The sequence below is a fragment of the Patella vulgata genome, chromosome 2 (assembly GCF_932274485.2).
Source record: "Patella vulgata chromosome 2, xgPatVulg1.2, whole genome shotgun sequence".
Classification (NCBI taxonomy): domain Eukaryota; kingdom Metazoa; phylum Mollusca; class Gastropoda; family Patellidae; genus Patella; species Patella vulgata.
In genome coordinates this window covers 47409592-47423770 of record NC_065880.2, presented here as the reverse complement: position 1 = coordinate 47423770, position 14179 = coordinate 47409592, and the positions used below count along the sequence as shown (strand labels likewise).

Sequence of the window (14179 nt, the reverse complement as noted above, 5' to 3'; positions counted from 1 at the left end):
CGCTACCTCTGCCATCCGGAAGGGTCACGTGACAGATATTCATAGACATGCGCTGATCCAGTCGAAATTCTTCATTACTCTGTAATACGGCAGCCACTTTCTGTAAAAGGTCTTCGGCTTTTAACAAACGATGCTCACGAAACGGTAACCAGATAGGTGATTTGAGCCCTGGGTGACTGATGGCGATTCTAACATAGTCACTTTCTCTAGCGTCCAAGGTTCGACGAATTTCCTCAATGATGGCCTCAAAGGTGTCGTGTAATTGCTGTGGTACATCTATGGCCGGAACGTGGGACCAATCCTCCAAAAAGTCTATGTCCACACATAACGATTCGGTTCGGAACAATCTACTGTATCTTCTATCGACGGGTCGTAATGAAAAACTCATCTTGCGCGGCTCGATGATAGCGTGAAAGTGTTCAAACCTATCGCGTCTCTCCCTTTTATCCCCCATATGCCGTGACGTCATCAAACGTTCGATATCGTACACCCCACGTGATATAACGTTGCACATGCATTGTATAACGTTACATCACGTCTATATTTAGCCTCCAACGTACAATCTACGATGTATAACGTTGCATCACGTTATGCTAAGCGCTGTGACGTCGCTCTATGCATGGACTCGTCTGTGACGTCATACCCTCAAATGGATTCGTCCTATGACGTCACTCCATGAATGGACTCGTCCGTCAAATGGATTCGTCCTTACGGTAATAAAACGACGGACCATCCCTCTCTCAGTATCAGAATGGCTGACGGCGATCCCATCATTCGCCTCGAGGAAAACCTCAACGTAGATACGCTCTTGTATCTCAGAGGGAATACTCTTGCCGTGATTACCCCTGACGATATCTTTGTCTTACCTGACGAGGTATTAAAAACACCTCCCAGGAAAAGACCCCCTCCCGAATTAGTGGAGACCATCAGACGCAACCGACATAAAGTGCGTCGCACCCTCACGTTCTAGTGAGGCCAACGGCCCTTTTCAGGGCCAACTTAATCAATGTAAAAGAGTTGTCTCCCCTTGGTCTTCCTCCTTCTTCTCCCTTCTGCTCTCTTCTTCTTCTTCTTCTGCTCTCTCTCTCTCTCTCTCTCTCTCTCTCTTCCCGCGCGCGCGCCCTCTCTTTCTCAAACTAGGTCACTGCACGTGCAACGGGTCACTCAGTGCAAGGTCATGACGAATTAGGTCACGGGGTCATTCAGTGCAAGGTCACGCACCTGCAAGGTCACGGGGTCATGCACGTGCAAGGTCACGTGCACGCACATCCATGCACGCGCATGCGCCCACGCACGCGCAAAAAAAATGGCTGTACAGACGCCCTAACTACTGCCACATACACAGCTAAACATATTAATATTCAATCCCAATTGAAATAAATGTAACATTTTACTGTATTATTCATTGGTGATTAAAAATCCGATGGCAAAGGCGAATTTTCCCACGTTCGCTTTTTTTTTAAAAGTTAAATCTAGCTGTTTATATTGTTCCCATAGCTTTTTAAATGATTCACATAGTACCAGTTGTATTATATTATCTATTTTGAATGTGACAGTGGTGATGTTATGTTAGAAATTAAGTGTTTGGAATTAATTTTATAATTTGCGTGATTTATCATCCAGTATACCAGATAAAAACAAAATCTCAGTTATTTAATACCCAGCGTATCAGATATGCACACCTACATGCTATACATATTATTATAATCCCTAAGGAATATTTTAATTATTTACTGTTATAATATGAATTATCACATATTCCCTGTTAAATAAAAATCGGTCACCGGGTGCAGCTGTACAACATCAAGGACCCTGGCCTCAAGTGCCTGGGACCAACTCTACACTTTCTGAAATGTCAATTCTGGAATGATTTCAATTTCAAAAAATAAACAGTAAGCAAAACATCGGAAATAAGTGGTGGGGACACAGTATATCATGTCCCCACCACTAAAAATATTGGCGGGGACGCATCCCGTTGTCCCGACCGGGATCTGCGCCCATGGGCCTAAGACTACTAAGAGCTTGCAAGGTCAAGGGGCCTTTTAAAGTTTATGTGAAATATCTGTGAAAGTCAATTCTAGCGCGAAAAATTAATCATTGAAACTGAAGGCATGTTGATTTTATATTTTATGTATAATTTATTTCATTTCATTTTATTTATTTATTTTTTTTTTATTATTTTTTTTATTTTTTGTGAGGTTAGCATGTTCCTTTAAGTTTGTGTCAAATTTAGAGTTATCTTTTCCTAACGTGAGCAGTGTCGCTGCTGTTCTACTGATCGACATAGTTTCTTCATTGGAAAGCCGAAAATTAGTAAATAGACCGAAAACAGGTAATGCAAAGCCCTGCTGTGTCATTTTATGTTTTGTTTGTAATGTTCACGAATATCGAATGGTAGCCGTAGTGGGAAAACACACAGAAATGTCTAAATGACAGAATCCAGTCATGTCATTGTTAGTGTCCATTGATAAAATTCCAGTTCGACAGTTGTTGACAGTCAATCAGTTGACTGACATTTATTGACAATAATACTCGGTCATAGTAACATTGCGTTACTTGCCAAAAACAAGACTTGTCAATTCTTGTTTATTTTACTTCATTAATCGTTTAACTCTGTTTTGTTTAGAAAGATGATATTAATAGAATCTATTTTCTTATAATAATAATTGTTAAAGACCACGTAAGATCAAAAATCTAAATTGCATGTATTGTATGTATAGCCAATGGTTACTATATTAACTTTACGGCAAGTTCACACCAATCTGATTAAAATTAAGTCCGCTGTTAACGTTTAAGTATCCGACATGCAAAAACGCTTTTCGATTTTTCAATTACGACCTTAATCCGGTTGATTGGCTGGTGACGTCACAGACACTACACATAGGATATACATTATCTATACAATATCTCACTGTCTGTACAATATAGCACTATCAATACACACGGCAACTGGACAAGCGTCTATTGACGGTCCAATTACCACGTGACTGGCCTAATCATAATCACCGAATTATCGTCTTTCATTGGTATAGATTAGACATTTGTGATTGGAATATTTTAGAGTGAATTTAAAATGCCATATCATGCCGTAGATCAATTTAAGTTGCCTTTGTTTAAATAGGCCACATGTCAAATGAAGATGACTCAAGAAATTAGCGCAAATACCGGTAATTTGGATAACCCCGTAATACTTGATATCCCAAACTTAAGTACAGAAATACAAGTGCCAGTCATTTGTCGATATATTCATTATTAGCTATATATAATATTAATAATAATAATAACCATTTCTATACATAAAGAACAATTACAGTGAATATGGAATTTTCAGATGACTATGCATAACATGTACAATAGATCGCACTCATTTCTCTACCAATCAACGCTTGGTATTTTATTATCATGTACCGTTCCATGTACTACGGGTGTAGTAAATGAGGTTAAACTTCGCCGCGAAAATTCCACGGGATCATTTGTCGAGTTCCTGGTGCCGTTTGGTGAGTGATTAAACTGTCAATGCAATTGTAAAATACTTTATTTATAAAGAAGATAACCGATGTTAGACATTATAACCTAATCGTATCAAAAACGTTAATCCATCCATCAATTAAATGTTGTTTAAACGCCAATCAACAAATAATACGAGGCTACTTGATTACAAAAACACCGGTGAGCAATAATTATTGGGTATCTAGTAATTTGTTACAACTTATTGGTAAAACTTAATTATTTTATACAATTAATGTGTGTGTGTATGATTCTACCATTAGTTCGTTTGTGAGGTATTATGCACACGTTCCACTGAGAGTGATGTCTTTGATCTGGCCGGCGTAAAAAAAGATAATTACCTAATCAACATTCTTAATCCCACTAACAGTCACTGCTAAAACCAACGTGTAAATTAATTTATGACCCATGCCTGTTAACTTATATAGTCGGATTGATTAAGTAATGACAGATATTAACGACACTACACTTTATGTGAAAAAGCGAAGTGCTCGCAGTAAAAACCACATAGCTGGACCCGTATATTATTTACATATTAAAAGTGTTCGTCCAATAAGTTCCATATTGTAAAAAATTAATTAAGAGTTCAAGACTTCAAAGTTTAAAAGTTGTAGGCACTCTAAATTGGATCATAAATTAAAATGAATTACAAAACAAATTATTCCGTAGTCAGTTGTTTTATTTAATTAGGGGGATTAAGGAATACTTCAGGCGTTAAAGAATACACACGCCGGCTGTATATAGGTAATTAAGGAATAAACATTCCGAATATGCATTCGGTCACTGTGACGTCACTGGCGCCTGAGGGGATTAAGAGTGTTTTCGAAAATTGGCAAAGTCGTTTTTACGGAAGGTCTATTTTTCCGACTTTGAGTGAAGATAACTGAATTAATTTCAACCAGATTGACGTGAACTTGCCGTAAAGTGGATATATTAACCATTGGCTACACGTATCCCCAAATTTCCAGGCCCATCTTAAGTGCACTTTAACTAAAATTAGAGCTACGAATACCAAGACTCAACAAGTGAACAAGAGTAGCCTACTTTTTCTTAAGACTACATTAACTGCCATAACCAGGCAATTATGTAATAGTCCACAAGAATGTATAATAAGGACATATCGTCTAAAGGCGTCTTTATTAGATACCTCCTTTTCGCCTGCTTGAATAATGCATATACCCACACAACGGTGTAGCCTCTATGCCACACTCCATTCTTAACAAATTTAGTTTTAAAATAAAGATGCATAATGTAAGATTTAAATAACGAGCTTGCCTTCTTGCTATAATAGTACAAAAAAATTAATGGCAAAAGATTATATGGAAAATTTTAGACAAATTAACTTATTCTGACTCTCTATTCTCTATTATCTATTTTTATCTTTAGTTAGATTATTAAATTGTGTGACTGTTCTAACTTGTAATCTATTCAATTATCTAAGCCATCCTATGTAATAATTAACTCATTTGAATTAATAGAGCAGTTATTTTCCTAACAACATTGCTCCTTGGATAAAATAATTTGACCCTAAAAATGTACATTTTGACCATAAAGTAATGGATGTACATCTTTGAAACCCCAAGTGATTCAGAGAATTTTGGCAAATCTTTTCTTTTTATGGTTGTAATAATAACAATGGGTCATGTTAGCTCTAAATAATTTTTTTTAAACAGTTCCATAAATAAATATGAATGAGAGAGACAAAATGTAAATATTTGGTAAGGGACATACACTATGTAACCCTAAGTAATTCTGACAATTTCTGGAAATCTTTTCTTTTTATGGTCATTATAAGGGTGATTCTAGCTTTAAATATGAATTTGAAACAATTCCATATAAAAATGTGAATGAGAGAGAGAGAAACATGTAAATATTTCAATTTACATACTCATAGCGATAATTTTGTCCCCCGCCTTTCGAAGAAAGCTGAGGACTATTAAAATGGGTTCGTCCGTCTGTCTGTCCGTCAACACTTTTTGGGGACACAATAACTCTCTTTCTGATTGAGCTAGAATGTTCAAACGTGGTGTAGGTGTTTATTAGGTCAATGCCTTGATGGAGTTCGAAGATGAGCATTTTCTGCTTAGGGTAAGCAGAGATAAGCAATTTGATTGGTTGATGCTTTGGGACATGATAACTTTAGTTCTAATTAAGTGAGAGTGATGAAATTTGGTGTATAGTTTTATTACATCAATACCTTGACTAAGTTCGATAATGAGAGAGAGAGAAACATGTAAATATTTCAATATGGACATATATTCTCATAGCAATAATTTTGTCTGTCCGTCCGTCTGTCTGTCAGTCACACTTTTTGGGACACAATAACTCTCTTTCTAATTTAGCTAGAATGTTCAAACTTGGTGTAGGTGTTTATTAGGTCAATGCCTTGATGGGGTTCGAAGCGGAACGATAAGCAATTTGATTGGTCGAGACTTTGGAACACGATAACTCTCATTCTAATTGAGCTAGAATGTTCACACTTGGCGTAGTTGTTTATTAGGTGAATGCCTTGATGGAGTTCGAAGATGAGCATTTTCTGCTTAGGGTAAGCAGAGATGAGCAATTTGATTGGTTGATGCTTTGGAACACGATAACTTCAGTTCTAATTAAGTGAGAGTGTTGAAACAATAATAAGCAATTTGATTGGTCAAGACTTTCAAACATAACAACTCTGCTTTTAATTGAGGTAGAATGTTTAAACTTGATGTTGATGTTCGTTAGGTTGATTATATCTGATAGAGAGTGATGAAACTTAGTGTATAGTTGATAATCAATTTGATTGCTCGATACTTTTGAAAAAAAAAATGTGCAATTAATTAATATGTGTCATCTATTTATTTCAGGATTTCGATGGGGGGACATCTGCCTCACTGTTTGCTTGTTTCCACAAAATTTCCAGTGGCAATGAAAAATTCCAAACAAATATTGCAGGTCCCATAAACAAAAATGGATATCTGTGATGAAATACAGCATGGAAGTACATAATATATTATTGCAAGTTACTATATAACTCCCACATGTTCTCAAACATTTTAAAAAATCCCCACTTAAATTTGTTGACTGCCAAAATAGCTTCTGTTTACATTTAACAATACTCTTAAAGGGTAAACAAGGGATGTTATTTGAAAGCTTATTGTGTTGTCACTTTGACTGGAATGTGGAGGAATCAGGTATGCAAAAAAGATATGATTATTTTGACAAAGAATGTCTTGTTTAATTTTGACATTTAGTTATAAGACTTCATCAAAACTATAAAGGTCACAATTCTTGGGAATACAATTACTGCTTACTACTGAGCGCCGTTTCGACTAGGCTTTTCTAGTCATTATCCAGTTAATTACTAAATGGCATTGAAACAATTCATCAAAACTGAACATTTGGTTTCCATTGACTGCAATTTAGAGTTAGTTCCCTTTACTAATATTTGCCATTATGATTACATGATTTAAGAAGATTTAGTAACTGAATGAGAATAACGCATGACACAATTATATGGAATACAAGTTACTAGCTGGCGAGGGTCGAGGAGGGTTCTCTTGTATGTATCAAGTAAAGATGAAGACAAAAGAACCCTACTCAAACGTCGCCAGAAATAAATCTTTTAAAGATACTTTCCCACAAAAGTATTTATCGGATGGTGATTTCCAATAAAAGTACAGCAATTTTGGTATATATGAAAAGAAGAGACGCCCAGTCTTACTAGAAAAATTCTGGATTCCTTGAAAAACACCCATGGAGCTTGCACAGGACAAAAGGGAGAGGGTGTCACTAATTGGCAGCCTGACGATTAAGGGCTATCGGCTCGAGTGACATCAAAGGTTGCCCATGTAGATTGTCTGAGCTCTTGGCATTAGGGAGCGCTTGATGTATATGTTGAGTTGATAAACTGATGGTGAGTTTAAACATACAACAGTTTTTGAGATAAAAACCACGGAAAAAGGCGTGGACAATGGATAATCAGAGAATTAATTAGGCTTCGATATTTATGAAATGGACAGCGATTAAAGACAACATCGTCTTTTATGCAATAAATTCTCCTCCGGCTTTGCACCCGTTGCTAGTCACCGCGACAGCCAAGTCACAGAACATAAGAGAATGACTTCTTTTAATAGATTTTTTATAGATTGGGGTATTTTCTTGTGAATACATTGTTTTGAAAGGGATTTGAAGCAAATTTTTGATAGATTAATTAGTTTGAATATGTTTTTAGTCCAAATATATTATCAAATCACCCAGTTTGTAACTTGTATTCCATATAATTGTGTCCTTTGACTTGTATTCCATATAATTGTCTCATGTATATCTGACACAATTATATGGAATACAAGTTAAAGATACCTTCCTGTGTATAAACTGGGTGTTGTGATGATATATTTGGACTAAAAACATATTCAAACTAATTAATCTATCAAAAATTTGCTTTTTAAATATAAGCATGTTAAAATTTAAAAGGTAAATTGTTTTTGAAAGTGAAGGTACAGTGCCTTACACTTCTTTCACTGATGAATGTACACATGTTTTAAGTCATCTAATTAGCAATCTGTTTTGAAGAAAGATATATTGATTTGTAAAGAGGTTAGAATGAAGAACTGACAAATATGTATAATATGATTATAGCTGAATTAGATAATCAATATTGGTCATTTGTTGATACAATTATTGTATGAGATAAATATATACAAGTAGGAGATACCAGGTGTAGTGTGATTCTATAATGTAACTTAGGGGTTAAAATCTTGGTTTAGTACATTGATTTTTAACCTTCCATTATAATATATTAATATTTTTATTATTAACGGCTGAACTGTAAATTGTTTTGACCTACATGTAAGGGTATGATTTTCTGTCTAATCCATAATTACTGTAACTATGTAGGATTATAAATAAACCTACTAAGGTACAATTTATTTACTAATCTCTAACCCAACACTGGTCCCCACATTACACCAATTAAATACAAATGGATTCTTATACAACAGTTTGACAGTACAGTATAAATTTTAATTTTTAGTGAGTTTTACGTGTGTAAAGCAATATGATTGAAATATGGTGGTATGTTGCAGTTCCGTCTGTCATCCAGTTTGTGAACACTACACAAGTTATCATTAGATCTGTAGGATGTTGTTATATAAGCTTATTCATTAATTAGTCCTCTACCTGTGAAATAAAACGGAGGGCCTATGGGTTTTCTCTCAATCTGTCTGCTTTGTTTTCCTGGAATTTTTTAAAATTCAGCTTTGAGTTTGAGATATTTGTTTGAGGCTTGGTACTCTGATAGCAGAGTTACAGGTCAAGTTCACGTTTTCCGAGATTCTGTTAAATTTTTGCTGAATTATGGCCTTTTCTTGACTTCCAATAAATATAAATTCTGTTTATGGAATAGCTTTGAATTATTCAGAAATTTGATTGAAGCTTGGCACACTGCTGTATAGCACAGTTGCACTAGTTACAGATCAAGTTTGTGTTTTGATGGATTCCATTAATTTATCCTGAACTATGGCCCTTTTTGGACTTAAAATCAATGAAAATATTTTCCAGACATTTTTTATGAGCTATTTTGATTGGAAGTTGTTACACTATTCTTACATCGCATAGTTTCAGACCAATTCATTGAAAATTCAGGTTTTCCAAATTTATTCAATCTACATATTTGGATTATATATTCACAGTCACAGAAATGTCTTTGCAGTATCACTCTACATGCAGGGTCCTGTCTGTAGGGGACATGTACTGCTTCAGTAATAACTTCAGAATGCTTGTTCAAATTAGTAAGCCTGTTAAATTTCATCAATTTCTGTCAATTACTTTTAAAGTTATCATCTTGTAAGTTTGAAATTTATATATATGCATTATTCAGATTAGTGAAATTTTTATGCTTTCATCAAATTAGTGACATGGAGAAGTTTATAGAATATTAAAGATGGGTTCCTGCGTACAAACTGGGTGATTTAATGGTATATATGGACTAAAAACATATTCAAACTAATTAATTCGTCCTAATTATGCTTCAAAATCAAATCCTTCTCAAACATTGTAATTGCGAAGGAATGCCCTGCTATTAAAATTTGATCAAACCAGGTCATGTTTACGTCACGTCTTGGAAATCAGAGGAGAATTCATTGCATACATAAGACGATGTTGTCTTTAATCGCTTACTATTTATTACAAATATCGAATCCTAATTAAATTATCGGATTATCCACTACCCGCGTCTTTTTCTGTCATTTTTATCTCAGAAAGTGTTGTACTTCTAGCTCTTCATAAAGTTTATCAACTTGTACATCAAGCGCTCAATTACGCGTGCAGAAATTCTTAATCGTCGGGCTGTTGATTAGGGGAACCCTTACATTTTTGTCTCGTATATGCTCCATGAGTGTTTTTCAGGGAATCCAGTATTTTTCTAGTAAGATTGGATATCTCTACTTTCCATATATACCAAAATTGCCATACTTTTAGTGGAAATAACCACCCGATCAATACTTTTCTGGGAACCCATCTTTAACAATTTCTGTTAATTACTTCTTGAGTTATGGCCTATATAATAAGATTATTCACTGTGTAAAAGATATCATCCAATCTGCTTTAATCTTATGCTTTGTGCAGACTAATGAAATTATGAATTTCAACAATTTCTGATAATTACTTACAGAGATATTGTCCCTGAATTATGTCATAGAATCTTGTCAACAAACAGGTGATATTTTAGAGTAATAGTATAGATGAGGTTTCCAAAAGTTTCAGGTCTCTCGAAGTAATGTGCGATATATATGAAGATTATTATTCTTATTTTTCCACACAACCCCATTTGACATCAGTGCGCTTGTTCCACGGTGTCTCCAACATAGTTAAACTGCCAGAAAACCACTGTTTATCACAAAACCCTAAAGTCTCCTCCACAGCAGTGATGACCTCATCATCTGTTGCAAATATGCGGCCACTAAGATCATATTTGATTTGTGGAATAGGAAGAAGTTTGAGGGAGCTAGATCTGGAGAATAGGCTGGGTGACTTGGGATCTTGAAACCACAATCCTATGGAGCTTCAGCCGTTTACTGATACTTGTCATTAGATAATCTATCATGATTATGCCCGCGTAGTCCCAGTTAGCGGAAGTCATGACCACTCGGAGGTGTTCTTTTGAACTTTTTGTGCGTTGGTGACGTCACATACTTCCACTTCATACTTTGACTTTTTGCCCCTGGCTCTGGTTCAAAGTGATGAACCCAGGTTTCATCCTGAGTAACAATATGACCCAAGAAAGTACATGGATCTTTCCAATAGTCCTAGAGAAACTGATGGCTAACCATGACTCTGACTTTAACATTCATGTGCAAATGTTCATGGATTATTTGTTCCACTGATGTGTTCCTAATTTCATATGTGCAGTAACTAATTGTCTAACAGTTTATCGCCAATCCTGCATTATTGTGTCATGAACAGCATCAACTTTATCTTGGATGGTACTATTTAATGTTTGTGTTATGTCCATGAATCATGACTGCTTTGACATAAACCCTGGCTAAGCATTTGGTTTTCTCCATTTTGGGAGCAAATGAAAGGGTAATGGTGTTTGACAGCTATAACTAGGTGTCACACTCACAGCTCCATTGCCTGCATTGGAAGAAAGTCGTTTTTTCTGGATTTGTAACCCTTTTTTTTAACTTAACGTCAAACAGTGGCTACTTAATCTTTTGTAATAATTTAAAAATATTTTGGAAGCAGATATCCTATGCTTTTGTTTGGTATAATTTTTATATCAAATGTTCGCTTTATTTATTTCATAAGCGTAAGTTGACAAACGTCAATTTCGCGTGTTTTGAAAAATTTTGTCAGGTTTTTAAACGAGGGTACCCCACTTCAAAAGCTCAATGAGTCATTCATTATTATTATTTCTTTTTCATTTTAATATCATTACAAAGAAAATTGAACAATCTTTCGTTTGGTCGGGGGTGCTTTGTTGACATTTCAAAATACCATGCTTTTTTTTTAAGTTGAACGCTTCAATTCACATAATCTTTTTTTGAGGCAATTTAGTTATATACAAATTACAAATAAAACCTTGTGTTTGTCAATAGCCTACATTTGAAGAAATAATAAAAATGTTCAAATGTTAATTACTTTGTAAAAATAAAACAATTTTTTCAGTTAAAAAAATCATAATGTAAGCCTATAGCTTCCAGGCCTAAGCCTCACATGTATAGGCTTATGCCTACACGTGGTTGCTATGGTAACAATCGTTCACATTTTACTCAAACTTATACAATCCTTATTATTTGGTATTACACTTCAAAGTGTGGTGATTCCCTTTTTGGTTATCGTAAAAATGCATATTTTCCCATTTTGATTGCTATGGGCAATCAAATTTGATAATATATGGCAGATTAAAAGTGTGTAATTTTAAAAATTCACAAACCTTTTGACATATTCCCATAATTTCACTTGTGTATCTCTATCAAATGCTCCAAAAATAGGCAATTGTGTGCCACAGAAAATTGTTCAAAAATGAACATATATACTCAGCTCTTGAGAGAAGGCATATAGATATTTTTACTATTTTTTTTTCTGTAAATTTACTTGATAATGATAGCTACTCATTTTAAAATGCATAACAACCAGGTTCAATATTTCAGATATAACATGGACAAGACCATTTTTGATGAAAAAATTGACCTATGTATTTTGGAGTTACTGGGGAAATCAGATTAATTGTTACACAAAAATGAAAATTGAAACATAATTAGCCTTTTAAAGTTGTATTTCATGAATTTACATCTACATTTTTGATAGTTTTGATGAAATGAAATATGGCATCATAAAAATCACCAAAAATTACTTTTTCAAAGTGTTGAAAAACCTTTCTTCCGCGAAAAGTCAAAAATCGCAAACTTTGAGCCTCAATAAAAAAAAAAATTCGTTCCATTTTGAATCTGTAAAAAGTTTTGTGAGAAGAATGATGAGATCTACATGAAAAGCTAATAAAATCAAATGTATAATTATAATCTCAAAATCACCTGTTCCGCCTACAGTATAAACAGGAAGTTGTAGTACGTGGAAATCATGTTGTGCATGTCAATAAATAACATGCTAAAATACTTTTCTAGCCACATCAGCAGATTGGTTGAGTTTTGCTGATCCATTCATAGTGATGCCGGAAACCTTTGTGACACCTCTTGTACTCATGTAATTGTATGGATGCATATGTTTTATTACCTGGCAACATATCAAGTTTCTAAGATTTTCAAAGTTTGTATGGATATTATAATTAATTTAGAATAGGTGGATTTACAAGATAGTTCTCTGAATTCATTCATAGAAAATTTATAGATGTTGGTGTGTTAGGCAATCTTGCAAATAATATGATTTTTCCAATTTGTACGGCTGTCTATATTTGTATCAATTTATTCGATATTAAATGGATAAGTGTTACTTAAGAATATTGGAAATAGAAAACTGGATATTTTGTAACCTTTGGCATTTATACAGATGGATGAGAGAGTGAGAGACAGACGGATCATTTATCAACCTTGAAGACAAATGTTTTAAGATCGCTTAAACTAACAGTAAAGGCGTCATTACAAATAAGAGAAATAACACAACAGTTGGTTGTAATTATCGGAAATGTACATGGAGTTCACAAAAATTGATTTTTTTTTCCATCCCATTTTGTCCTTTTGGAGTATTTAGTTTTGCTGATAAATGATTTATTTTTATTGTGAAAGATCTAGGATCACCATAGAATTAAATATTTATTCTCTTTCAATACTGAGGTTAAGAAAATGTCAGTTTTATAGTTTTAACCAGCTAAGCTTACTTTCATATTTTTTCTGTTTGTCATTGTAGAGCAATCAAGCAAACAACTATAATTTGATGTTTAGATTTTAAAATTGAGAAAGTTTTACTCAAAAGGATTGCAGGGTAAGTAAATTCAGTATTGATTATTATTTTTTAATAAAGATTATTAAAATGGATCTGTCCGTCCATCTGTCTGTCTGTCCGTCTCACTTTTTGGGGCACAAACTTGATGTATTTGTTTATATGGTGAATGTCTTGATTTTAATAGAGTTTGAAGATGAGCATTTTCTGCTTATGGTAAGCAGAGATAAGCAATTTGATTGGTTCATGCTTTGGAACACGATAACTTTAGTTTTAATTAAGTGAAAGTGATGAATCTTGTTGTATAGTTCCATTACATCGATACCTTGATTAAGTTCGGAAGAGATAAGCAAGAAGATTGGTTGAGAAATTCAAACACAATAGAGAGAGAGAAATGGGATTTAATGTCCACTTGACCCAAACTAGCACATTTTGGGACTAAAATATGGTTCAATTTTATTTAGCAGTGGGAGGAACCCGTAAAAAACCCACGAGGTTGGACAGGCGACCCTACTCCTTGTTATGTACAAGTGGGGAATCAAAACCACGCCACTTGGCTCAATGACAGATCTTATGATGCAACGCGCAAACCTAATTATTTCTATATCTTTTGCTCAATAGGTTGTCAACTCACTATTATACGATCATAGGTATCATTCTCCCACTTATAAATCCTTGCCCCCAGAAATAATAAAACAATTACCTTCCTTGTTTTCCTATTTCCCCCCATGGAATAGCTATCTTCAAACATTTGAATTTGAAGTTGAAAATGATATTTTTGCCAATTTCTCAACTGGCA

The 14179-nt window shown here is 34.4% G+C and overlaps 1 protein-coding gene across 1 annotated transcript in view; it reads left to right on the top strand.

Annotated features, from left to right (window-relative positions):
• Positions 1-2253: 2253 nt before the first annotated feature.
• LOC126811902 (tubby-related protein 3) overlaps positions 2254-14179 on the top strand; it is a 40643-nt gene continuing 28717 nt past the window's right edge. The window contains exons 1-2 of the mRNA XM_050537946.1: positions 2254-2332; positions 13348-13422. The gene's annotated coding sequence lies outside the window, so the exon portion shown is untranslated. The remainder of the gene's footprint in view (positions 2333-13347; positions 13423-14179) is intronic.